The following is a 13468-nucleotide window of genomic DNA, read 5'->3' on the forward strand; positions in this document are numbered from 1 at the left end:
AATAAAAACAGTGAACGCCATCATCACTATAGTGCAGTGATGCCATTCGCCCTCTAGAGGGAGCTGCCTCGCCACGCTAGCATTGCCACACCTTCATCGAACAGCGAATGAACAGCGCGGGCGGCCAATCACATCTCGGGATCTGATACAGTGTCCCCTGTGAGCCAATGAGAGAGCGCCAAAAGATGTTTTTCACTGTATGGGGCGGGTCTTAAGGATGATGGACACGTCTTTGCTTTGAGCCCCCGTGCCAGATTTTCGGTGTGGACCGGTAGTGGAGGTTTTTTTGGAGGCTGAGACAGTGGGACGGTATTTTTGGGGAGGAGAACAGAGCGAGAGGCCACGTTTGGAAAAGTTCCCCCACACGCATCGTTGAAAAAACAACAGGTAACGTGTATTTATTTGTTTTTTACCACATTTAAGTTAAATCACGTGGGCGACTACGGCTTCTTCAACGCGTTTCGGGTATTTAGCGTTTTCTAATGTCGTTTTTTTGTTGCAGCCGATATGTAGGTTCTCAACCTGCACTTTTAAAAACCACCCAAACAAGAAACAGGTTTCGTAAATGGGTAAAAAACCGTTGCGATATCCGTTATCTGGAGCCGCAGTCATACCTTCGATGTAACGTTAATGCTCTTCATGGCGCCTCTCTTCCCCCACATTATCCCGGTTATCATCTCCGAAACTACTTTCATGTACGCCGCCGTGTCTCGTTTCACGCCGATAGCGTCAGAGGTGTCGTGAAAAACACCAAGTTTAGGTAAGAACCAGCGTAAATTACACGTTTAAACGTTAATATTTCAATGGAAAGACCTCGTTATCGTGCTGTATTTCCTGATGTAGGTGAACCCCACCGCTACGTTGCTATGTTACGTTAACGGTTGGTTACCGTTGGCGGGTGCTTCTTCTAGTCGTGCTAATGTTACGCAGAGAAAAACCGGGACGACTCCCGGTTCCCACCTGAGTTAAGGAGCGGTAGGTGGTTGTTTGGAGGCAGCAATGTGTCGAGAACCACCACAACAGTTCATTTTAAGCTTATCCGTTAAGGTGACCGGGTTTCTGAGACAGAATCCGGGGACATTTTTGGTTCAGAGGCTTAAAAACCTCCAAAACATGAGCACTATTAAGTCAGTTTGATATTCAACATTCATTTGATATTCAGAATAAAAAAGCTTTTATGCATTTAAACCATTTTTATTGAATTATGTCAAGCCACTTGTGCAACTTAAAGACTAGTATTCCTCATGTATCCCATGGCTTGTTTTTGATTAATGTATTTTTATGATTTTTTTTGCCAATATTAAATCTATTATGCTTCCTTATTTTTTGACCTAGGGATGTCAAACTACTTTTGCAATATAAAGATTAATATTCCTCATATATCTTAAGGCTTTTTTTGAATAATATATATACATATGTTTAGGACTTTTGACCTGGAGATATCAAACCACTTGTGCAACATAAAGATTAATATTCCTAATGTATAACAAGGTGTGTTTTTGAATTTTATATATATATATATCTATATATATTATGATATTTGACCTGGATATGTCAAACCACTTGTTCAATGTAAAGACTAATCTTTCTCATGTATCACAAGGCTTGTTTTTGAATAATATATTCTGTTTTTTTTACAAAACTTAAATCTAGTATGCTTCCTTATCTTTCGACCGGATTTAGCCTGTGAAAAGTAGGGTGCACAACTATACGTGTCGTTTGGTCAACATTTACGTTTTTTCATTTTTTCCTATATTCCATTTTCGGATCTTTCGGTCACAGTGAAAACCGGGTACATTTCTGGGGACAGTAGTAGCCGGGGACAGGTCACCGAAAACAGGGACTGTCCCCGGAAACCGCTGCCATCTGGTCACCCTACTGTTTGCCTGTGTCCATTCCCTTGTATGCAGTGCCTCTTCTAGCAGTAACGTTGACAACACCAGAACACGTTGTTTCCTTATCAAAGGGTTTGTTTCAGGTTTGTAGCTTGGAGAGCAGTTCATAAAGATGTCTGGGAAATGCAGTCCCATTTGGTTACTGCGTTCAAAAAGATGGGTGCTTACAGTCTGCTTCGTCCCAGGTGGGACTGTGGCATCCCCTTTATTAGCAATTATAGTCTGCTATGGATCTTATTGATAATTCAGAGTTAATTTAGAGGTTGAGGAGAACTTATCAGAGCCAAAACTGATGTGGTAAATTTCAGTTTAGTATTCAATTTATAAAGATATGAAAGAATGATTGACCTGTATTAAGTGATCAGTGGCTCAAATGATCAATTGAGCTGTTGTTTAAGCTCTAATTTGACCATGTAACGAGAAGATGATGTTCTCCATACCATGCATGGCACATTTCTGCAGTAACTTATATTTTATTTAATGGCTGTGGTGGACGTGTCTGCTCTTGATTGCACCACGGTTTCAGTTAAAATGTGCCTTACTTCCTTTTCGTGTGTACATATAGGACTTAACATGTGTGTATTTCCCTGGCAGGGTCTTAGAAGTCATAGTTGACAGATGGTAAGGGTTCAGCTGGTTCACAGGCAGATAGGCAGGCCGGCAGACAAACTGACAGGCAGACTGAGCTGAGATTGTGCTGACGTGTAAAAAGTCAGCGGCAATTGGCAAACACATCTGTTACACCAACATAATTCAGTTGTGATCAACTAAATTAATGTCCTCATGGCGCCACAGTCAGCTATTTGTCTCATTTTGAACAAAGATGCATGGCTTTATCAATAACTATATGATAGGTGCCTTTTGCAATTCAGAGTTTAATATGTGCTGCTGCATTACTGTAACAGAACAACACAGGCAGACTAATATTAGGGTTATTCTACTAACAATCACCCTTAAATCTACTTCTTCGAACTACGTGTCTTCATATTTTGTGTGTGTGTGGCAAACTACTCATTACCTTAATCAACACATCTCAGCTCTGGTGCCTACTGCATTCTTGTCTTTTCTTATCAGGGCATGGACAATTTCACGGACAAAGTGGTGGATGTGTGACTTCAGGAAAAACTAGGAAACATGACAGATTCATGCTTTATTGTAGGGGTGGGCGGTATGGCAAAAAAAAATCATACCCTAGTTTTTTGTATTTCCTTATGTAAAAATACAGCACTAAAATAAAAACAAATATGTAACCGATCATTTAGGCTAAATGACCTTTCTGAACATTTTTTAATCAGTTTACAATGGACATTTAACCAAAAGCTACCCAACGCTGCCTGTTGCCTCTGCTGGCTGCAGTTGGATCATGAAGTTGAAATAATGTATTATCTAAACAAGAACCCCTCATTTTACTACAAACCCTTGTTACATGTGTTGTTGTAGCTCAGTAGGCCAGATAGTGAATTACTCTCACTAAAAAAACCTGATGCGTCTGTGCAGACCGTAGAACAGCCGTGGATTATAATGGGCCCTATCCGGCTGTTCAGTCTGACGCAACACCCTTTTCGGGTCCAAACGCTCCGTTGAAACAAAACAGACACAACAGCCGAACATGTGAACAATTACGATCACCTCTAACATCAGTTAGACCCCCTTTTTCATCCATAAGAAAGTGGTAAAACAACAGTTGTTTTTTTAATAAAAAAAAAATCAGATCTGTAGAAGTGTGAGGATCGGACTGGCCTGGACCCGGAAATCAGATTTTGAAAGGACGTTACGTCACCACTTAACAGCCGGATAAACGATACTACGATCGATCTGCTTTGGCAGATCGTCAACACGTTCTAATCCATCACGATCTAATATCATCATTTCGCCCACCCCTACTTTATTGTTTGTCATTGTAACAATATAATAATTGGATTAATTTCCATGAATAATGATCACAACGCAATCACCAAGTCACATTTCTCTTCCAATAACTTCTAAAATACACAAGGATGCCTGCAGACCATAAAGCCTGTTTGACAACAGATGGTTTTCCATGCATCTACACTATGATCTTTGTTTTCCATTATAACCTATCTTGATGTTTGCTTGAATATGGAGCTAAGACTATAATCTTTCTACGCAATCCCAGTACCATCTAAACCCCTCGAAGAGCTAAGTGGAAACCTAATGGAGTTGATCAAGTTACATAAAAGAGTCATCATCCATCCAGCTGCAGTCGTACAGTGCATTAACAAGAGAAACCATCACCACAGTTTTATAGAGACTTCTGTTTCATTGTCTTATTGTTTTTTCTTCATTTTTCTGACTAGGCATATGTTAAAGGTGTAATATGAAACACATATCGCTTACTGTCAGTAAACCCACAGCATTGAGATTCGGCAAGGGCTCTTGGTTTGGTAAGCTATAAGGGAAATCGGGCACGTCTGTCACTCTGGGGTGTGTTTTCCTGTCGGGCCCCCTCTCTCTGTGTGTACAGTTTATCTATAATCATCAGTGCCATGTTCATTTTCAGACTCTCAGGATGCGTAGAACAGTGGCGACTCTGTCAAACCCACTAATGAGAAGCCCTAATTGGTTGTTCTGGTGGGAGAATCTGCTCATTAAAGGTAGCTGGAACTAACTCTGGATTAGCCAGAATGCGTGCGTGACTTTTTTCTTTTCTTCCCGATATCACTGGTGTCAGGCAACTTTGGAAATTATTAATAAAAGTATTTGTTTGAATGTATTTCCAATTACTTTGTTCTTTCCAATGTCACAAAAGTTGCATTCGAGCTCTAGAAATTGATTTTAGAGGTCTTGGTAAAATCTTGGTGACAATGTGGCAGTACAGGTAATACTTAAAGCTTTCATATTTTATTACAACTTAACAGTTTTTGATATGTTGTCACTGCTGCATTAGTTTAAGGAAAACACTACAAATTAACGTACAGTGCTCCAATTTGTACTTCTCTCTCTCTCTCTCTCACCTTGTGAGGGATAGAAGGGCACCTTGAAGGGACACAGGGAGACAAAAATAGGAGCCTAGAGCTGGAGTGACAAAAGGAGAAAGGAGGGAATACAGATACTCAGAGAGGAAGTGAGTTGGACACGAGCAGAGAAAGAGAGACTGAGTGAGGGTGACAGAGAGAGTGAGAGATATTGCTTAACCATTCGGAAAGGCTATGGGAACATCCCTGAGAGTGTGTGTGTGTGTGTGTGTTTGTGGGTGTTTTCATCCTGACCCTGTCGGTTCAACAGGAGCAAAACGCGTCACATCAACTCAGGCACACACATATAGCCGTACTGTCCCACATAGTAAGTAAAATGACAAGTATAGACTCTGTTTTTAGAAAATAAGCAGATTCAGAGAAAATGCCCCCTTTTTAAACTATCCCATGTGTTTCTTTCTGAATAAGATTTCCAGTTTGTTGCACTGTGGATTAGCACATCTTATCTCCATCTTCTAATTTGTCAAGATGGTCTAATACTGTCCAAATCACAATACAACACATTCATCTCCTCACAACAAAGGTGGGCATACTCTGCAGTGTAGCAGTAAGCCATGGCCGGTGGGTGTTAGCCTCTAGCTTCCAGAGCTACTCGACCAGCGGGCACCACAGGACTTGTATTCACGCAGAGAAGATCAGAGAGGCACAGATGAATGGAAACTGTAATGCAATGTTCAGCTTATTACAGAGACAGAAAGGGAAGGAGGGTGAGGAGGGGAGAGTGAAAGGGGGATGGAAATGTAGTGGACGTGTGATGGAGGGGACAAAAAGGGAGAGCGAGGTTAGTCAGTTTATATCGCTAAGAGGGTCGGCCACAGGCCAAAAAATGTAAATGTGAGAGATTGTAGATGGTAAAAACTGCTAAGTATCGATTTTAAAGGTTTGGGGTTTATACTGGAACGTGTTTTAGCACCTGTGTCTTTAAGCCCCCCGTCCTGAAAAAGCCCAGTCTGCTCCGATTGGTCAGAGTTTCCAGGTCGTTCACATCTGCAGTCTCAGCATTTGAGCACCGTCGGTATAATTGTGGCTACACAACCGTGTCTTGATGGCTCGTTTAAAGGCAAAGTTTCTGAATACGGGCTGTGGATTTAGCATTTTGATATTTTTCACAGTATTTATATAGCACCTCGACCTGCTTTATATTTAAAAAGACATGGATATCTCACTTTTTAAAATATGAGCCCTTGGTTGTTGAATCAGCAAGCTAATAGAGTAAAATAGAATAAATTTGATATAGAGTATGTTTATGAAGATTAGTAGTCATATTGTTTTGTTAAACAAGAGCATCTATTAGAGGAGAATAAAAAGATCCTTGTGTTGAAGGGTGACATTTTACATCAGAGAGGGATAAAGAAAGGGCAAACTGCCTTTGCCAACAAGTGTCCTGCTCAAAAAAGAGCAATAGAATAAAAAACAGAGAGAGAGAGAGCGTGGGCCTTTGGCTTTGGCAGAGGGCCGAACAGTTAAAAACAGATTAATCAGCATAGGGTCACATTCTCACAGAGCGGCCGAACAGAGCATGGCAGGACGGGCACGGCCTTTATCGTTTAAAGGCCACATCTGAGGGAGCAACAGGAGGACATGTTGGCACTGCGGTTTATATCAAAACAAAAATGTTTAATATTGGGCTATAGATACTGATATCTGATGTCAACTTCTTTTTGTGTGGTGACATGTCTTTGACACAAGTTCAGAATATGAAGATGAGATAGTCAGAAAGCTTATACATAAGAGGACAGCGGACACCAGAAATGGGATTCATTAACGTCAAAATAAATGAGGAGATATTCTATACTCTACACTCTTCTTTCTAAAATACTAACAATGTGTAGTGGTTAGCACTGTCGCCTCACAGCGAGAAGGTTCCAGGTTCGCATCCTGTCTGGGGCCATTCTGTGTGGAGTTTGCATGTTGTCCCCGTGTCTGCGTGGGTTTTCGCCAGGTTCTCCGGTTTCCTCCCACAGTCCAAAGACATACACGTGTTCGGTTAATTGCTGACTCTAAAATTGCCCGTAGGTGTGAATGGTTGTCTGTCTCTGTGCGTCTCTATGTGCCGGGCGTCCTGTCCGGGGTGTACCCCGCCTCACGCCCGATGTCAGCTGGAATCGGCTCCAGCCCCCCGCCACCCCGACAGGGACAAGCGGTTGAAGATGAATGAATTAATGATCTTCAAGTTATTTCGATCAGTCATTTTGTCTATAAAACATAAATAAAAAAAAAATCAAAATAGCAAATAGTTTATCATTGTCGGCCATTATAAAGTCAGCCATTCCCTGACTGATAACTGATGGATCAATTTACTTTATAGATTTTGGCCATATTACCCAGTCCTACTATTCATTCAGTCTTTCATTCATTCGGGCAGTCACAAAAGCCAGGGAAAAGACTTGAGAGGAGAAGAAGTGACGAACACAGAGTAGGTGGGTTACCAGGGCAGAGTGATAAAGAGGAAGGGATGAGGGGAGGAAACGGAAGTGAGAGGAGTGTCTGGGGTGAGAGGGGGGGCAGACAAGCTAACTCGTTCTCATTAGATGTCTTTGAGAAGCTCTGAAATTTGGAAAACCTCTTGGAAAGGGCGTAAAGAACCCAGTGAACTGTGTTTGTGTTGGAGAGGGGCACACAGCAGGTCCGATAGACAGTGTTTCCCACAGGTCAAACTACAAGAATACATATTAAATGACAGAACGTACAGTAGTTAAGTAGGGGAGGGGGTGGGACTTTGGATTTCTGTTTGCCACGATGTAGCCTGTGTGTGGGAAACACTCAAAAAGATGTGTTTTTCTTATCCACGAATGTAGAGAGAGAAAACACGATTGTACGGATGTTTTGCGCTCTGTCACTTCCTGTTTTTATGTTGACAGGTTCCTAATGAGAGAGACAGAGATACTGAGATGTACGTGTGGCTAAAAAAGAGAATTGAAGATAAAAATGGAGATAAACCGAGTGAAACAGAGGAGAAGAATTTGAAGTTGCCCCTTTGCCACACTTCCTGTTTAGGGGTCAAAGGTCACCGGTCTGGGATGAACTGATACTAGGCACCTAAATAATCTGTCTGGTCATGTCGTTGACCTGATATGAAGAACTGGTTGCTACAACATATTTCACATAATGATGTGTGTCCTCACAGTAATTGAGAAAACAGGATGGTGTTCTAAAAAATGAGGACATCTTACAGCGTTCACAAGGGAAATGTCTAATTTTAGTTTAGGGGGGATAAGGTTAGTAGTTGGAAAATGAAGGCAGCTGTGAGTTCGGTGTGTCGGTGTCAGACTGCTTTGCATTCTCACTATTGCATTATTGCAGAACAAGTGTTACTGACCAGGCTCGCTACATTCTGCATCATGTTTACCGATGCAGCTTTTGATGCACAGCCTATTAAAGGTTGACGCTACTTTATTCAGCACGCAAAAACGTAGAAAAGGGTTTTCTTTTTCCGTAGCTTTGCCTCTGTGAAGAAAATGTAAGATGCAATGATCTATCAGTCAACTGCAGAACTGAATGAAACCAATCCTGATGTATCTCAACGTATTATGAGATGATTTAATATGTGGCCTGAACTGTTGGATTAAGTAGGTCTGCTCGTATCATAACACTTATGCTTATTTTGGTCAATGTTGAGATCACCATTATTTAACATGATTACGCATTCACTTTGGAAAATGCATTTATTCAACTTTAAAAAACCTTTTCTTTAACCTTCAATGTGATTCAACTGAAAAACAGATACATAGGCATAAATAGAATATAAATAATGTAATATAGAGATATAAATTTAGATAAATGATGTAGAAATGACATCAACCAATTGAAAACTACCAAACACATATTCAATATATAACAAAAATACTCAAAATCTAATATGCCGTAGTGCACAGTGCCATAACCTACTAAAAACCCCCTAAACTTGCATTCAACATATTCCAGTCAGTAACGCACTGAAAATGACTGCTGTAATGGAAAGGGGCTGCAACACAAAACGTTCAACAACAAGAGCATCATTGTGATATTTGGCACACTAATCTTTTCATCTCCATTATCTTGTTTTCATAATTGTAATTGAATATAAATGTGATTTATCGCCTAGCCCTCAGATGTAGCGCCACTCCTTATTTAATTGGTCCGTGTTGGTGATAGGCTGGATAATGGTGATGATTGTGTGGAGACAAGAATCCAGTTTGCTCTCACAATATTAAAAAAAAAAAGACCATGTTTTGAGTGATTGCTAACAGCTTTGAAAGCTCTCAGTCTTTGAGCCAGAGGATGTTTTTCACTTCATGTGTATCAACTTGCCTCACCAGGCAGCTGTAATAATGAGCCTAGATGCCCATGGAGTCATTTGTTTTGCCAAGGCACCTGTTGTTACCACCCTCTATGGGATGTGTGTTACCATAGTAACACCACACCCACCACTGCTATCGGGGTGAGACCATGCCAAGCTTTGTGTTTCCACCGTTTTTATTTATCCATCCGTGTTTTTCACGACGAGTTTCTCTCTCTCTCTCTCTCTCTCTCTCTCTCTCTCTCTCTCTCTCTCTCTCTCTCTCTCTCTCTCTCTCTCTCTCTCTCTCTCTCTCTCTCTCTCTCTCTCTCTCTCTCTCTCTCTCTCTCTCTCTCTCTCTCTCTCTCTCTCTCTCTCTCTCTCTCTAGCTCTCCCGCTCTGTCTCTCTCTCTCTCTCGCACACGCACACGCACACACACACACACACACACACACAGACAGGGCACTTGCGCCTGACTGCTTTAATCGTTGAATAGGGGAGTTTAGCTGCTAACAATAGTCGTTATGAGCTAACTCATTATTCTCTCTCACACACACACACGTAACACGGAGATAGGGTTCATAAAAAACATTTTGATTTTATTTAATGTAAGTTGCTAATACATTTCTTTTTCCATCCAATATTTCCACACATGTATTTCATATTTCTTTCCAATAATGCAAAATGAAGTTGATGGAATATTGTCCGTGGCAAAAATGCTAAGTCATATTGTACTACGGTGTAACAATAAGACACATCATCCATACATTATCATTGAAGGACATGCTAATACAGTTAAATGAGGACTAACCAGTTTTGTAAAGTGATGAATGTTAGTCCTCGTAGCGTAAAACTGAATAAAGCATCCTGGACTGGGGTTGAAGAGTAAAACTCAATGGCTTTACTGCCGTATAGTTTTGCAGCAGACAATAGCAGTTATGAGCTGACAGTAATAATACGGTAACAAAAGTAATGACATAGTATTGGTTATTTGAACATACCATTATGAGGTGACCATTCATTTAAGATAAGAAAAGAGACACCACGGAGCGTTTGTGACAGTGCAGTTCTTTAAGGGCGGTGATGACGTGTTGATATCAGGTGGGAGACAGAGACAGAGGGGAAGATGAAGGGATGAATGGATAGACAGGCGGACAGACACACAGACATACACAGGGATTATCCTTTGTGTAATCCTCAGTTTGAGGGTCAGAGTGCAGTGCAAAGGGACGGGCATGTTCAAATGTTTTCACACCAGCAGACTGTGTGTGTGAATGTGCACATGCGTGTGTGTATCTGCGTGTGATTTATCAACACAAACCCATAACTGGGGTGTTTATTATCAGTCATTCTGTGTTTACACGTGTGTTGGGCGTGTGTGTGTGTGTCTGCATGCATGTGTCATTGCGTGACAGATGGACAGATCGTACAAGAGAACAGCACAGATTAGGACTCCGCACTATCCCGAGTATGCGCCGTGTGGTTATTCCAAAACCACACTGGGGCTCAGTAACTGTCCGATGTTGGAGCGTGGAGGAATAGTTTGAAAAGCTGTTAGCTCGATAGTCAGTGTTCAGCATGCGGGATGTCCCAGTGCGATCTGCTCGATTGGATTTTTAATTAATTGGTCTCCGCTGAATTTAGGCCAATTGACTTCTAATGCGTAGTGTATTGTAACCCTTTGCTCTCAGTGTACACCAGCTGTCAGAAACATTTTTAGCACAATTAAAACACTAACCGTTAACACACAGCAGTGACAAAACACAATTAATGTCCATACTTGCAGCAGGCAATGCAGCTTGGTTGCTTTGCATCTAGTTCATTGACTTTATTTAAAGATGGACGGTTTGATAGCTCTCCAAAAGTGAATCCAAAACATCTCGATCCCCCCCCTGATATTAGGAAATGGGCTATGATGAGCTAAATAAAAAAAAAAACACATTCATTTGTTTTCCCCAAAGATGGTTTCTGTCATTTTAGGTAGTTCTTATCATGCTGTTAGCTCAACTATTCATTTTTTGGGATATTTTGGCTTTTGGCTTTTTTGTGACTTGTTGAAAGAATGGCTTTTTGGTTGTAAATGGCATCTGGCCAAAAGTTTTTGCTCTTTTCCCTTTGACTTTGTGATTAGTTTATCAGTTGCCCCCTTTGGTACTCGGTGAATTGGGTTGGAAGGATGTAATGGTTATAGTTGCCCCCTCCCTTTAGTTGCCCTGATGGACAATCCATTATTAGACACTAAGACGCTTGGTTGTGTATCACAAACATGGTTGTGTATCTTGAAATTCACAATGCCCAGGAACTAGCTCGACACAACATGGAGCAGGTTAGCTGCCACTAATGACATAGAGTGTATGGATACCCGTATTATTGCATTCATAGGTTAGGATGAGAGAAGGGAGGGGAAAGTAGCTTCAGTTCCTGTCGGTCCAGCACGTAATATCTGCTGTAAATCTGATGCCGTTTGAAATGGGTTTAGGCACGGTCATAATCTCTATTGTCACTTCTACGCTTGCCCACTAATCTGTATTTTTGCTGTGGTAATCTCTTGTCTCCATGGGGATTTAATGTTGTAGTCCATGAATGTCGTTGCCGTGGAAACCAGTTGCTCCCCTCTCTCCGTCTCTGTTCTGCACCTTTAGTGTGGGGCAGGTATGTATGTTTTTATTTTATTGGACTGAGTTGTCATATGTGCTTAATCTGATCTGTAACAAAAAAACAACAAAGATACACAAATGTAAAAATATTTAGTCCAGTAAGTTAACACTGTGCTTTCTCTCTAATTCCTGACTCTTGCACTCACTCCTGTGTCTGGCCCTCCATAAAATTTTTATCTCTCAGCCACAGGCCAGGTCAGAAGTTGTTGTTGCTATGACAACAACCCCTAAAACCCAGAGCGACGGCAATAAAGTTGCAAGTGGGAGGACTTTAGAGTTTGTATTTGTGCTATATGGTGTTTGTGAGGGGTAAAAACAGTCTAAATGTAGACATGAGGACAATGACATGAAAAAGTTTATATAAAAGTCAGCTCTGCTCAAAACTGGGATTTTTAGCCAAAATAGAAAAGTCTGGTGGGCGGAGTATCTTCCCTGGTGTTATTATCTGCAAGGTCTCTGTTTAAAGAGATATTTTGTTGATTTTAATTCAGGTCTGTCATGCTACTGTGGGCATTGATCTCCAATGCAAACACCATTTACCTGAACACAGCGCCCACGTTTCCATGACACAGACCTGTATTAAAATGGTTAAAGTATCCCTTTAATCACTTATTTATTTAGTAACGGTTTCTTACCTTAGACAAATAAAATTACAAAATATTGCAGTCTAATGAGCTGATGGCTTAGGGGCAGTCCACAATAACGGGGGTATCTTTGAAACCGTGTGTTTCTCTGCACGGTTCAGCGTTTCATCCACACTTAACCACAGTTGCGGGCTCCCGAAACCAGAGTTTTTTGTAACCGGGGTCCAGGGTGAAGTCCGGTTTCAGCAGTTATGTGTGAACAGGAAAACTGAGGAAAATCGCAATTTCTTGTCGACATTTTTTGACGTCGCACTGTGCGACGGTAAACAGTGAGTTGTAACCATGGAGACTTTTTGAGCACTCTAGACGTGACCAGCTGTCGGAGGCGGATTTTGCGGTTTCATGTGGATATTTTTTTATCACACCGGTGATGTGGATGGGAATTTTGTTTTTAACCGGGGGCCATAAAAGTTTGCTTTCAAAAAAACCTGTGTTCGTGTGGACTAGGCCTTAGTGTTGTAGATATTTCCAGAGGGATTGTGGATTGTCCATGCTACTACATGCATTAGTAATGTGGCACAGCAGGTGTGGTCTCTCTCTCATGCCTTACTCCTGCGTCCATCCATATTTCACCTCTCTCATCTCTGCAGCACTCTCTTTGCCGTTGCTCTGCACCTCTTCTGTTTCACACACTCTTCTCTTCACCTCCCCCACCCCACCCTCTCGTTTTCTGCCCTTGTTTCTCTTGAGCGATAGTCCAGAGGGAAGCAGACGCAGAGCTCCGAGGGAGAGACGAGAGAGGATGGAAGAGAGAAAATGGCAATGACAGTTTGTAGGACAGGGATTTGCTAAGACGTGCAGAGTGAGGGAAAGGCAGAGATAGGCAAAAAGAGAGAGGAAAGGAAAGTGAGAACAAATAGAAGGGACACGGGAGGTGAAAAAGAAGAAAGAGAAGAGACAAAAGGAACGGAGTTGAAGGGAAAAAAGAGAAAAAAGGAACGGTAGGTAAGGCAATTAGTCGTGTCCATCAGTTCACTCAAGTTAGTGTCTTGTGTAATACAGCAATAAAGCCTGAGG

General features: G+C 41.5%; 1 protein-coding gene across 5 annotated transcripts in view; it reads left to right on the top strand.

Annotated features, from left to right (window-relative positions):
• Positions 1 to 280: 280 nt before the first annotated feature.
• Positions 281 to 13468, top strand: part of epb41l2 (erythrocyte membrane protein band 4.1 like 2) — a 52620-nt gene continuing 39432 nt past the window's right edge. For all 5 annotated transcript variants that reach the window (XM_083934692.1, XM_083934691.1, XM_083934694.1 and 2 more), the window contains exon 1: positions 281 to 387. The gene's annotated coding sequence lies outside the window, so the exon portion shown is untranslated. The remainder of the gene's footprint in view (positions 388 to 13468) is intronic.

This window comes from Echiichthys vipera (genome assembly GCF_963691815.1).
Source record: "Echiichthys vipera genome assembly, chromosome: 19".
In the NCBI taxonomy this organism is placed as follows: domain Eukaryota; kingdom Metazoa; phylum Chordata; class Actinopteri; order Perciformes; family Trachinidae; genus Echiichthys; species Echiichthys vipera.